Below are 11987 nucleotides of genomic sequence, written 5' to 3'. Positions count from 1 at the left end.
CATTCAACCTTTGGTTTTTTGGAATTGGCTTATTTCACTTAGCATGATATTCTCCAATTCCATCCATTTATTGGCAAATGCCATAATAATATTCTTCTTTATGGCTGAATAATATTCCATTGTGTATATATACCACAGTTTCTTTATCCATTCATCTGTTGAAGGGCATCTAGGTTGGTTCCACAATCTAGCTATTGTGAACTGAGCTGCTGTAAACATTGATGTGGCTGCAATACTGTAGTATGCTAATTTTAAGTCCTTTGGGTATAAACCAAGGAGTGAGATAACTGACTCAAAAGGTGAGTCCATTCCAAGTTTTCTGAGGATTCTCCACACTGCTTTCCAGAGTGGCTGCTCCAATTTTCAACTCCACCAGCAATGTAAAAGTGTGCCTTTTTCCCCACATCCATGCCAACATCTATTATTGTTTGTGTTCTTGATAATAGCCATTTTAATTGGAGTAAGATGAAATCTTAGAGTTGTTTTAATTTGCATTTCTCTAAATACTAGGGATGCTGAACACTTTTTCATATATTTATTAATCACCTGTATGTCTTCTGTAGAGTGTCTGTCCAGTTCCTTGACCGATTTATTGATTGGGTTCTTTGTATTTTTGTTTTAAAGTTTTGTAAGTTCTTTATAAATTTTGGAGATAAGTGCTCTATCTGAAGTGCATGTGGAAAAGATTTTCTTTATGGGCTCTCTTTTCATATAATTGATTGTATCCTTTTCTGAGAAAAAGCTCTTTAGTTTGAGTTCATTCCATTTATTGATTCTTGCTTTAATTTCTTGTATTTTGGGAGTCTTGTTAAGGAAGTATGATCTTAAGCCAACATGATGAAGATTCAGGCCTACTTTGTCTTCTATTTGGTGCAGGATCTCTGGTCTAATTCCTAAGACCTTGATCCATTTTCAATTAAGTTTTGTGCAGGGAGAGAGATAGAGGTTTAATTTCATTTTAATGCATGTGAATTTCCAGTTTTCCCAGCACCATTTGTTGAACAGGCTATCTTTTCTCCATTGTACATTTTTGGCTCCTTTGTCTAGTGTGAGGTGACTGTATTTATGTGGTGAACCCAGACCTTTTAATCTCAAAGTTTTTCTGCAGTCAAATGAAGGTTATGAGCAATGCTTGCCTTCTTGTAACATACACAGTACAATAAAACGTGGATTACCTAAGATTTTATCTTTTTAAATCCAGGGTGTTTGGTTTTTGCTTTGGGGTGTTTAGAGAAATGTACAAGATAATTGCTTCTTCCTCAACTGGCTCATTTCATTTAATCATTTATGAAAATTATTTCCTTAGCCGACAAGCCTGGAGATTTAGGCACAGTCACACCTCATTCATTTCAATATTTCTTACCACCACCAGCAGAATGTACCAGGAAAATGACATGCAGTCCAGCATCACCTGAAAATGTACAGCAAAATAAAGCAAGAATTCTCACACCATCACACCGTGCTCTTGGAGGCAAGTTTTTCATGAACAATGAGTGAAAATCCTCCATCTAGAAAGCACAGGGAATTCCAGAGTTCAGCCCCCAAAATTCCTTGATTGTCATCCCAATTTGCATAAAATAAGAATTTAAAAACAACAATAATGAAAACCAAATGTTATGCATCAAATCGATTTCAAAGGTCTGGGAAAGAAAGGAGGAGCCTTCTTTTTCTTTTTTACTTTTTTTTTTTTTCCATTTGAGAGTGTTCTGCCCAAGATCTCAGGATTCTAGGAACCATGAGATGTTTCTGCTAAACAAACAAACAAACAAAAACAGCAATGCCAACTTATTCTAGATCCAGCAAGGGAACAAAGAAATCTTTTTTACTTCTGGTGATGAAATTCAAACAGGATTGAAAGAGACTAAAGGAGGAGAGAGGAAGGAGATACTTCTCTCCCGAATTGCTACCTTTTGGGATGATGGTTTTCTTTTCCCCTTCATCTGCATCAACTCCCTCACCAGGGCTCTTCCCTGTGACAAATACCCAGCAAATAAAAGTGAAAACTTGCTTTGCCAGAACACCTGGGAATTGGAGAATATAAAGTGTACCACTAGCTGTGTTAGAAATCAGCTGATTGGCAAATGTGTGTCTTCTAAGACCACAGCACCATGTCAGGTGCTATAGAAAATAGAGTTGTTTAAAATTTGGTCCTTATTCTGAAAAAGCATGTATACTTTGATGGGAAGAGATGATCACAAATGAAACATGAGTCAGCAAAATTAAATAATATTCACTGTTTTTTATAGCTCATACTGTAAACAGTTTTAAGGTTTCAGAGGACAAATTGATTTGAACATTATTTGTAGGCAGAATCCTACTCATTAAATTCCTTAACCTCAACCTACTTCATCACTAAGTCCTGCTCCAAACCTGGAAGCTTCCTGGCTGAACCAGTTGGCTCCTCGCTTTGGTATTAAAGTCATCCTTACTAGCTTCCAGCTCAAATAAACAGAAATGTATTAATAAACTACCACAAGCCAAGTACTTCCTCTATTTAGAAGACCCAGAAATCACTAATAAGCCAGTACTCTTCAATTTCACTTTCCTTCAGTCTTTGAATGTGGGCTGCTGCAGAAGGGAGGCACTTGACCTTGGGCAGAGCAACTTTTTTTAGCCAGAGCAAATATCGTGAAGAGCTAAGGCTGAGGTTTCTACACACAGCACTACCAATAGAGGAATAAGTCCTCCAGTACTGTCTTAATCTGTATTGTGTTGCTATTATAAATTACCTGAGACTGGATGATTTATAAAGATAAGAAGTTTCTTTAGCTCAAAGTTCTGGAGATTCAAGAACATGGCACCAGCATCTGCTTGGCTCTAGTGAGGGCCTTGTGGCAGATGGTATCACAATGGTGGGAGCTCATTCAAGAAAGAGATCACATGATGAGACAGGAAGCAAAAGAGAAAAATAAGAGATTTGCTTCATAACAACCCATTCTTGACAACAAATACTCTTTGAAAAAATCAGCATTAACCAATTTGGAGGGTGGTGCCTCCATGACCTAAATACCTTCCACTAGATTCCAATTCCCTAAGGTTCCACAACACCACTCTGGAAACCAAGCTTCTGGCACATGAATGTTTTGAGGACACATTCAAACTATATGAAAACCATAGCAAGTACTAAGAGGGATTCAGACATTACATCACAGCATCTTACAGCCTCTCCTTTCCACTTATGGGACCTACTGCTTCAATTTCTAGAAGCATCTCTACTAGGATTCCACAGAGAAAGAGAGTAGAGGAAGAGTTGAGAGTCTCCCAGGGGAAACTTAGAAGAGGGAGTTTAGTAGGACAAGCTACACCTCTGCCCACTGCAGCTGATTTCAGGGACACAGTTGATTTCATCATGTCATTCCTCTTCAACCACTGGAAACCGTCCTCCCTCATGGCTAGCCCCTCTGCTGGCCCTGGTGGCCGAAAAGATGGCATTACCCAGATCTTCAGCCTTGAGCGACCTCAGTCCTTGTCCATCCTGCCCTTCTCAGGTAGTGGCTACTGCATTTGCCCATTTATCATCAAGAATGGACAAAGGAGTATCAGGAAGAATCCAAGTGAATTACTTGGGCAACATTGTTCTCCCTGCCTCCATTGTGTAACAGAAGTCATACTTCCTCCAGATATTCAGGGTTAATGACCCCTGTTAGGATTGTGACTTGAACCCCATATCAAGTCATCCCATCTTTGAATCATACATTTACCTAGTTTATCAGCTGATGGTTAGGTATCCCCAAATGCTCATAGGATGACGTAGGGCTACTTGCTCGTACCTCTACTTATATCCTCTACCCCTGCTTACGCTCCATCCCTCATGCGCCATGCTGCTTCCATCTTGCAAGGGATGGTTGCTACCCAAATTTATGACTGGGTGGATCTGAAAGAACCCTGCTCTTGGTGAAGTTCTGACTGTATCCATTTGGTGTCTCATGATCAGCCATTCCATTGATACCATGGCTCCGCTTAGAATGCCAGAAGCTGTCACTTGAAATATATACAATTATTTGCTAGAGATTGCCTGGTCTTGGTCCAGAATCATGGCAGTCCGTGCTATGATTATTCTTTGAGACTTGGCATAATCTGTATATGAAGTCTTCTCCCACCACTGGAGATACTTCTAATATCATGGGTCTTCTATATCTTAAGGTCAATGTCAGGATAAATACACAACAGCCCTTACCTGCCTCAGGGAATTTTCCTGTTCTGGGCCCCCATCAAAACTGGCAACCTTCAATGTATATGATAGAGAATGGAGTAATATTCCTAGGTGTGAAAAATACAGACTTCAGAATCTCAACCCACCAGGTAGTAAGCTTCCTTCTTTATGCTGGGAGGTGAATCGCCCTTTCCTGCAAATATGTTTTCTTTTACCATCAATTGTTTTTTAATAATATGGAGTTCCCTAAATATTCTTAGGGTTTTTTTTTTCCTATTCTTTGAAGAGCATGGGGCTCCCAATGAACTAACATTTTTTTATCTGACTCGAATAATCTAATTCCATCAAAATAGTGGGCTAGTAGGTATTCTATGGGATGTCTAGCCAGTTCAGGTCTCTGGAAATTAATAATAAACTCTGAGGCTTGTTCAGGCTAGGTCCTGCAGCCTCTTTGGGTCTAGAACCTATTCTCTTATCAGTCCCAGATCATCCTCTGGCAAACTGGGTTATTATTTAATCCTAGTTATTGGCCTGGTGACCAGGAGAAGTGGGGACAGATTCTGAGAGCTCTGCATGATCTTCAAGTTTGGGAAGAGCACTCATACTTAATAAAAGTCAAACTCTTCTGGAAGTTCAGAGCATAAAAAGTAATCTTGGAATTCAAGGGTTTTTTTTTTTTTTTTTTTTTTTTTTTCTTTCATAGCCACAATCTAGCCCTATCTAAAGTGTCAGGATCCAATTTTTTTGCAATCAAGGTGAGGGTCTTGGCACTGCAGACCTGCCTAACTTGACATCTTAGCCTTTTCTGGAGTTCTACCACCCATACAATTACATCATGGATCACAATTTCTCGGCCCTCAGGCTTCAGAAGATGAGAGCCTCTTTATAAGCAACCAAAGAAGCCCTCTAGCTTTCACGCTTAGTCTTTAATTGCCAATGAGGCTTTTGCAGTCTTTCATTATCTAGTTCATAACTGTCAATTGTGCTTGGCAACAGTCACACAATTTCACTATCCTCAGAGTATCTTTTCCCCGTATTTCTCAAAGATCTAAAACACAGCTAGACCATTTTTTTCAACAATACCTTCCAGTCCACTTCTGTGTCTTAATAAGCACTGCTGACTGGTGACTGGTGGAGTTCCTCAGCATCCACTATATAGCAAATAGTCCAGCTCCCAAATCCCATCTTCAGGTTCCTCCAATCATTTCTTGCACCAAGTGCCACAGCTTGCATTCCCAGATAACAGACTCTGAGATAGAAAGTACCATGCAGGATTCCACAGGGAAAGAGAGTAGAGGAAGGGTTGAGAGTCTCCCAGGGGAAACTTAGAAGAGGGAGTTTAGTAGGACAAGCTACACCTTTGCCCACTGCAGCTGATTTCAGGAACACAGTTGATTTCATCATGTCATTCCTCTTCAACCACTGGAAACCGTCCTCCCTCATGGCTAGCCCCTCTGCTGGCCCTGGTGGCTGAAAAGATGGCATTACCCAGATCTTCAGCCCTGAGTGACCTCAGTCCCTGGTCATCCTACCCTTCTCAGGTGGAGGCTACTGCATTAATATAATCTGTATTACAGATTTTTCTTGCAATTAGTACCTATAGAAGAGAAAAGGGATCAGGGATACAATCTCAATAAGACTTTGGCAGCTCTGAATCCATACAGAGTCATGCAGCATTGAGCATGCCTTTCTAACACCATGTTAACTAGTTATCAGAAACAGACTAACCCAGCAAGATCTCAAATTTGAGTGAGGTGGTCATCTTTAAATAATTCTGAAGAGGATTGGCAGCTCACAATTCTGAGGACCATACTCTCTGCAGCTAGGGGAATGAGTCTTCAATTGCTAATGTAGGACTTAGAAGTCACATCCTGGCATCAATTAAAGCCTCTCCCGGTGGGTGTGACTGGGATGTCTAACACAGGCAAGAAATGCAGGAGTCCAATCTTTAGACAGCTCATCCTGGAAGGGTGCATGCCCAGAAAAAGAGTGTTGTGTTTGGAGAAATTGTGTGGGCAAAATCGAAGGTAGTTGCTGAGTCAGGGAGACAGGGAGACAAGTTGAGGGGAACAACTACATGGTGACTCAGGAGGCAACGATTTCAGCCTCTCCTTTCTCAGCTAGTAAATGACAGGGAAAGTCTTTTTGCCTCTCTGACCCTGTTTTCTCAACTGAAGTTGAAGGAGGTAGACTAGAGATTGCTAATATCTATAATATATAAAGAACTCTCAAAATTCAAGTCTGAAAAGATTCAAAAATTAGGAAAAATAGCAAAAGATAGCCCATTCCACTGAACAGGATATATGGATGGCAAAGAATTACATAAAAGATCATTAACCCTGATAGAAATGCAAAATAAAACTATAATATGGTACTACTCAGCTATCAGAATAGAAAAAAAAAAAAAAAGACACCACCAAATGCTGGCAAGGATGTGGAGAAACTGGATCAGTCATAAACTGCTAGTAGGGAAATAAAATGGTACAGCCACTCTAAAAACAGTTTGAGAATTTCTTTAAAATAAAAAAACAGACATATGCTTACCATATGACCCAGCAAGTGTATTCTTTAGGCATTTATCCCAGAGAAATAACAACTTATGTTCACACAAAAATATGTACATGAATGTTCACAGCAGATTTATTTGTAATGACCAAGAACTAGAAACAACTCAAACCTCCTACAATAAAGGAATGACTAAATAAAACTATGTTCCATCCATGGAATACTACTCACCAATGAAAGAATATTGATACATCACAAAAACTTTGGTAGTTACCAAGGAATTCATGCTAAGGGAAAAATGTCACTCTCAATTAAATAATTCAATTTATGTAACATTCTTAAAATGACTTAAAGTATAGATTGCGAGATCAGACTATTATTGATGACCAGAAAATGTGACGAGGAGAAGAAAGGTGGCAGCTGTGGCGCTTACAAGGCTATGAATGACCTTTCTGATGGAACTCTTCTGTATTTGATTGCAGTGGCAGCATATGAATCTATACAGACAATAACATAAAACTAAATTGGCATACATAGACACAATGACTGCATATAAAATAGTGAAACCTGAGTAGGATTGGTGGATTCTAGCAATGTCAATTTCCTGGTTATGATACTGTACTATAGTTATGCAGGTCATTGCCAACTGGGAGATACTGGACAAAGGGTATCTGTATTGTTTCTTATAACTACATGTGAATCTGATGATATCAAAATAAAACTATTTTAAAAATAAATTGATTATCAGAGGAGACTTTAAGGTTGTAGATCATAAATAAGAAAGGTGGTCATCATCTCAGCTCCAACAATGAGGATATTGATTGGGCAGTGATTCATTTTCAAAAATGCATATTATTAACTATTGTGAGCAAGGTCTTGTGCAAGAACCAGGCCACTCAACAACAAAAAGAAGAGGAGTGATCCTTGCCTTCACAGAACTTATAGCATTGAGAGAAAGTCAGACACTAAACAAATGATTACCCAAGTAATGAAATTACTACTGTATGAACCTGTCGCGGTGGTTAGGAAAGAGTTCCTGGAAGAAGTAGGATTTAAGGTGGGACCAAAGAAAGAACAAGAAATACTTCGGGGTGGAGGAGGAAACACATTGGAGCCTTGAGAGCAAAATGCCTAAGTGGGTTGTACAAGAGGCTGAAAAGGAAGCTGGATCATGTACAGCCTCCAAGGCCCTAGAAGACACTTTCACTCAAAAGCAATGAGAAGCTAGGGAATGGTTTTATGTTGAGTGAGAGGTGATTGCAGCTGCAGGAGAAATACAGGCTATTTTAGGAACTTTGTGATTACAGTAGCAATTTAGTACTGGAATAGATTACCAACAGAGCTTGGGGGAGCATCCTTTCCAAATAAGTTGACTGTTAAGGAAGATAAATAACTTCACATGGGAAAGTATGCAGAGAGCTTCAGGGGGTTGCAAATTAGGTCAAAGTGGGAGAGTTAGACAAAGCAAGAATATCAAGCTCTTGTTCCTAATACCAGGCCTTTGAAGTAGGACATAAAGGTAGTCTTTTTGCTCCTTTTGTCACAAGGTGGAAGTCTATTTTGCAGGGTAATAGGAGCATTTTCCTCCTTTCTCGTAACATGCAGGATGATAGGACAATATTTCAAAGGGGGAAGGATGCTATGACAGCCAGGAAAACAAAAAACAGGTCTCCAACCATTTGTAAAGACTTCAAAGTCTTCTCCACCCACTTCCATGGTCTATTATTTTCCTGGAGCAATTGGTGGGTAATTCACAAGGAAGAGGAATGGGACAGAATGTGGTCTTCATTTTCAACAGCTTCTCAAGGAACTTTTTCTTGCCCCTATGGTCTCCCCAAAGTCAGGCTAAACTCTGGGTAACTCCCTCTTTTCATTTCACAAATTCTGTTAAGAACAAATTTACAGTACTGGAGTGGGGAAGCTTATAAAACCCACCCTAGTAATTAGTGGTCAGTGGTGATCATTCTAAGTATAATCTCAATTGTACTTATTAACAATTATATTAATGGTTATTGAGCACTCTCAAATGCCATGCTATTGTGTATTTAGTGTTTTATACATGTAATTTCTAGAAAAGTAGGAGGGTAAAGTTTTATTGACTAAATGATTGAACAGTAGTTGCTAATCATCAGGTAACCAGAAAATGACAACAGGATCTATGCACATCGACAACTTAGTGTAAGGGAGTCGTACTAAGTTAAAGAAGAGGGTAAGGCAGGAGGATTGCAAGTTTGAGACCAGTTCCAGCAACTTAGTGAGTCCCTAAGCAACTTAAGACCTTGTCTCAAAAAAATAAATCAATACAAAGGGGCTGGGAATGTGGCTTAGTGGTTAAGTGTCCCTGGGTTCAATCTCCAATACCAAAAAAAAAAAAAAAAAAAAAAAACGAAAAAAATTGCACATTTATTAGACAAGAAATGTGAAGAAAAAAATAGGTAATAATCTTCTAATTACCTGCACTGAAAGATTGAAATGTTGCTAAATTGTCCCTAAAACTATGTAAAGTTCAAGTACCTCCTGGGGTTAGCCAGTTAACAATTGATTTGAAGGGATTATTGAGGAAAGTCAAGCAAATCAGCAGACACACTTGAGTAAGCCCAGATATTGTACAAAAGAAAAATGGGTCATTTTGATTGCATTTGATGGGAACTACCAGTAAAAAATCATTTCATTCTGTGTGGCCAGAGTTATATACTCTGACTGAACTATGGAAATTGCAACCTCAATAACCATGGAAGGATGTGTGTATATATAAATAAAACACTGTTGGATATCAAAAACTCTGTATCTAGTAATATTTCAGCCTAAGTCTTCAATTTTAATATCTTATTTGGTATTTTTCGTAATTTTACCTTCTCAACTCTTTTGTTTCCATTCACAGATCTCAGGCCTAGAAGTTAAAGGAGAAAAGACTAGAAACCTATTCAATGGTGAAGAAATCGGTAACCAGCAACATTAGGGATGTTCGTTACTCTGTCACCCAGGATCCCAAGACTCTCTGTTAGTTCATATTTGACATGAGATCTGAGGGAGAAAAAACCTTAGTGGCTGCAACCCACTGAGAGTTTAGGGTTGCTTATTATTGTAGAATAAATCCCAGTTCTCACTAGAAGTTCAATAAATGCTTTATTTTGTCTTCTTGAATCAAGCACACTGAATATTTATAATCTGTGGTTCATGAAACAGCATCCATAGCAGTCCATGAATAATCCTCCTTTGTTTTAGTAATTCCCTTGAACTTAACTGTTTTTATAATCAGCATCTATGGGTACACCACCTAGCCCAAAAATGGGAATACTGTCAACAACTTCATCTGTGGACTCTCCCCTTACCCCAGCTTCCCCCACTGAGATAACTTCCATCTTGAATTGTTTTTCCCATTTCCTTTCTTAAAAAAATCAGTTTTATCATATATATGAAATTCATTAACTATTTTAAATATTAATATTTTAAATATTAAAAAATTAAGAGGCTTGGGTTGTAGCTCAGTAGCAGAGCGTTGTAAGGCACTGGGTTTGATTCTCAGCACCACATACAAAGAAATGAATAAAATAGAAGTCTATTGAAGTCTATTGACATCTAAAAAAAATTTTTAAAAAAACAAATAAATTATTTAAGCCTAAACAATTTATCATTCTAACTTTAGAACTTTATTAAAAATATGTTATATAGTCTATAGTCTCCGGGAACATGCTTCGCTTTCACTCAGTCTCATTTATGCATGTTATTAACCATATAAGTAATTATTGTCTTGTATAATAATACTACATGGTACAAGTAACCCAGTGTCTTATCCATTCTTTTGTCAATAGACATTAATTAATCTTTTTATTTGTTCTGGTCAATAGACACTTGAGTTATCCCAGCTTTGTGCTCTCCTGAAGTGTACTGCTATAAATGCTTTTGCACATACCTATTGCTAACATCAGAGAGAGAAGTACAAACTCATAAGTAGATATCATCTGTTTTATACTTATATGAAAGGTCAAAAATTCAAAGATTTATCAAGATCAGTGTTGGAGTGATGAGCATCAATGGGAATGTGTATATATTACTAGTAGAATATAAGTACTAGCACTATTTAAAACAATTCACATTATTTTTAATGTTGAACATGGTCATACCTTGTAACACATCTCAGTAAATTTTGAATAAATAAATGAATGAGCAATCACCCAGCAATTTAATGAAGATACTTTATTTCTTCCCATTTTCCTTCCCTGATCAGTCTCCTGGTAACTTTTCCATACTTGTGGATTTTGACTCTTGGCCTACAGCTTTCCTCTCTGCTCATGCCCTGCCATGCAGGTCATGGATGGGATGACCCCTCCTGCGTGCTCCTTCTCTTGACATGACATCATCATGAGAACTAATTAAGCTAACAAATTTAAAGTGTTGTAGCAGTACCTAATACAAGCAAGAGTTGTATAAATGTTTGTTAATGTTGTATTTCCTTTGGAACTAGTTTAGGAAAATGTGACTTTCTGGTATATAATTCAGGTACTCTTTATTCCTTAGATAAATATTCTATTTGTACTTCTCTTTCCATTTCTTCCATTTTGATTTGGGCTCAAATATTTGTTTTTCTAATTTGATTTTTAGATTAATATACCTATTTTTTTTTTTTTTTTAGATATCCCCCATAGTGAAAGGTCAAATGTCAGCAAGTTCTGGATCCAGCCAAATCATTCTTTATTTGGATGAGTGCCTACTCCCTTTCTCTCTCTTTGGGAAGATAACTTTACCCAATTGCTACCTGCCTACAGTCATTATAACACCTAAAAGAATTCTGAACTTCATCCACTAGAGCCCTCCTGTGTCTCCTTTAGTGAACATCACAAACCCTCGCAAAGGACTGAACTGAAAATTGGCAAGTTTTGTCTTTTGGAGATTGTTGGACTTCTTGGAGAAAGGAAATAGGTTTAAAGTTGAATTATGCTTAGAATGCTGACTATAATCAGTATGAAATCCTCAGCCCAAGGAAGCTAGTAAGTTGTAAAGTGGTATTTAAAAGTCTAGTTTGGCCAAGTCCAACCCTGACTTTTTAAGTGCAGCCTCAGAACCTACTCCCAGCTCCTCTCTGATGACCCCCTCCAGTAAAATGCACTTCACTATGACCTATTGCCTTGGGAGATCATATTCTCTTTAAGGGGAAGGAAGGCCTTGCCAGACTATTCACATTACTTAACCTCTTAGACCTGGAGAGAAAGTTCTGTGTTAACAAAGGGTAATGACACTTAACCTGAGGGCCTGGAATGGGACTGTACATTTTCTCACTTAGAAGCTTCTTCAGCTTCATGAAATCAGCACTTTCCATTTTTCCTTCAAC

Source organism: Sciurus carolinensis, chromosome 7 (genome assembly GCF_902686445.1).
Source record: "Sciurus carolinensis chromosome 7, mSciCar1.2, whole genome shotgun sequence".
In the NCBI taxonomy this organism is placed as follows: domain Eukaryota; kingdom Metazoa; phylum Chordata; class Mammalia; order Rodentia; family Sciuridae; genus Sciurus; species Sciurus carolinensis.
This window is presented reverse-complemented; position numbering follows the sequence as displayed.